Genomic DNA, 3,184 nt, shown 5'->3' with positions numbered 1-3,184 from the left:
AAAGACCAATATTAAAAATGGTGAATGGTACATGTGTTTGAATGCTTCCTGTGAATTTATTTGAAAAGATATCATAAAGATGGGTTCATTTTTGAAATCTGCACACTCAAATTAAGCAGAAAACATTCCATTTTAAAAGCAATATATAATTTCAACTTGTGTATGACTCAAAAATATAGTATTTCATGCAAAAAAGTTGGGGGGTGGGGTGATAAAAAGGCACAGAGGGGCTTATGAATTACCTGGAACATATAACAAGTCAATTTATTCTTAAATCTGAATGTTCACAAAACATTTCTATATAAAATATATGTAAGAAATATGAAAATTTCAGCTTGAAATAACATGGGGTCAAGAATTTTCAAAAATTGCCAAAGACCAATATTAAAAATGGTGGACGGTACATGTGTTTGAATGCTTCCTGTGACTTTATTTGAAAAGATATCATAAAGATGAGTTCATTTTTGAAATCTGCACACTCAAATTATGCAGAAAACATTCCATTTTTATATATTCTATAATTATGAAAAAATCATCCCCTGTTGCTACAGATAGCTAAAGTTTTGGTTCTAAATCCGATCCAGTTTTTTTTAAATAGAGGCGCCAGCCGAGGCATAAACTTGGCACCCATAATCAATTTTTTTTATCGGATTAGTGTCCTATAAAGCGTGCGTAGAGTGACTCGATCTGCTACCCAACCGGTCCCCTTAAGGTTCCTCAAGAGGTTTGTGTCTCTTCCACATCTTGTCAATAGCTCAGCTATGTGTCTTCCCAATGTGAGCTACTCGTCAAAGTACATCCCTAGGAAGTTTGCAACTTTTTCAAATTTGATTTCAGAGTTGTTTAAGTAAAGTTTAGGAGGTTTTATGCTTCTGCTTACTGGTGGGAACATAACGCCTACTAATTTTCCTGGGGATATTTTAAAGCCCCACCTACCGGCCCATTTTCCTATCGTGTTTAGTGCCACCTGAAATCCGTTCCATTTTTTTTACTGGGTGAGTTAGTTTTTAGGGTGTAAACGGGTACTTAGTTGTGTGTATTGTGTTTGATGACCTCCACGATTACATCCCTGATATCTAATAGTAATTGGGTGAATGGGTTAGTTGGGCATATTTGGTGTGTTTTATTAGTTTAGCTTTCAATTTCAATGGCTTGATTGGTTGGTGATGTGTTTCTGTCATTTCTTGCGCGTGAGTTAGGTTTGGATATTGACTTTGGTTTTTCTGAGTGGTGTTGGCTGTCTGTAATTTTTTTTTTAATGACGGATTCTGTAATGGTATTATCTGGAGATGTGGTGGAATCCATCTTGATACTGGTTTTAATTCATGATTTTCTGTTGAGTATGGTACGTCATTTATATCCGTGTAGTCTATTATTTCTTATTCCAATCGTGCTTTAGGGCATTCACGTGAATAAGCTGGATGGGGTCCCAGGTAGCTGGGGCATTAAATAATTTTAGTTTACACTCCTGGTTGTGGTGAATGAAATGATATTGTGAGTCGGAATGCAACTGAATTTACAAGAATTAAGCGTGTTAAACATACAAGTATGAATGAGATACATTGATACTTAACAAAGTATGCATTAGGGTATTTAAATATCGTAATATAAAGGCATTTCATGTTCCTTGTTTGAACACGTACCCCAAGCGTGGCAAACTTCGATAGCGTGACAGCCTTCAGTTAAGTGAGGGGATATTAATTTTTCTCTCCATAAGATACATCGGGAGGGAAGAATGTATTTGTGTGACTATATTAGGAAATACTAGGACGTAACACTAAAAATTCATTCATTCATTCATTCATTCAGTCTCAGTCAAATCAGTCTGTCACTTAGTTTATGCTATTTTAGAAATTTTGGAAGATTTATAATTTTCTTTAATACTTTATTTGTTTATGTCTTCATATTTGGAGAAGTTTGCTCTAAATATGTCTCATCAAGTTGCATAAGTAACACAACTACAAATAACGTGTGTTGCTTACCTACATACAGATCGCCTTCGCTAGCCAAGTTTCCGATGTGATTACCCTATCTACACGTTGGCGTATCAAGCAGATCTTTCTGTTCTTCGGTTCAGTGAATTTCATTGGATCCGGCGGCAAGTCACCGTATCCAATGAAAATCAAGTTGTTCAAATTTGAGCACTGTTCCTGTATGATCGAGACAAAGGGAGCACACACTGAATCGACTGATAAATTAGTAATTTTCCACTACCGGTCTATATTTGCCCAAATACCTTTCAATCGGATACACATGTAATTGCTTCCCTCTGGTACATAGTCAAACTTTCGATGTTAAACTTACAAAGTATCCTTTTGAGGTCAATTGCCACCACCATTTTCGGCCGATGTACAATGTATCACGCTATTGGTTAGTTGGCATTACATACTAAAGTAGGCAACTCATGATATCCAAAAGATGTCGCAAGGACAAAACACCAATATATCTGTTCAATCCGCCAAGGTGTAGATAGGGTTATTGTATCGGAACCATGGCTAACGAAGATGCCTACGTATTTCTCCACGACAGTTTTTCTTTCTGTATTGTGTGTTTTGATGGTGTCTTTGAGAACTGTTATTTTGCTCGTGGACTAAGATTATCTTTTCTGTCTGTAGTGTCCCTTGGATCCTGCTAAACCTGTGCATAGGAGTGATCTCCCTTGGAGTTCAGCAGTCATTGACAGGAATCAGACTTCCTGTTGCCAGTCTGAGTTCTTTACCTCAGATGAGCCTGTATCATATTTCATCATCTTGCATTACGTTTCCTGGTTTCTGGACACATTAGATAAAGCTGATGGTAAATACAGTCTTGATCCAGTTGTTCCAGTGATCTCAGGAGTCATTGGTGAAAGTACACCTCCTAAGTGTTTTACTTTTGTTTTCAGTGATGTTGCCAGTCTGTTATTGAGTCTATTTTTCGCATTGTTGATTGCGCTCTTGCCTCAACGTTTCTTGAATAGTTAACATTTTTAAGTATTGAAAAGCTGATTTATCTGTTCACAGCCTTACATTTCTTTGCGCTTATTTTCAGCGGGTCTATATACAACATCACAGGAAAGTTTCATTTTTGAGTACTTCTGGCAGGATATTCTTGTCATTTTCTGTCATGTCTAGATGAGTCATTTGATAAAGTCCCAGGTACGGTGATCGTATCCACCAACTATTCGTACTTCCACCCTCAAAGA

This window comes from Sinohyriopsis cumingii, chromosome 2, assembly GCF_028554795.1.
Source record: "Sinohyriopsis cumingii isolate HCF-2022 chromosome 2, ASM2855479v2, whole genome shotgun sequence".
In the NCBI taxonomy this organism is placed as follows: domain Eukaryota; kingdom Metazoa; phylum Mollusca; class Bivalvia; order Unionida; family Unionidae; genus Sinohyriopsis; species Sinohyriopsis cumingii.
This window is presented reverse-complemented; position numbering follows the sequence as displayed.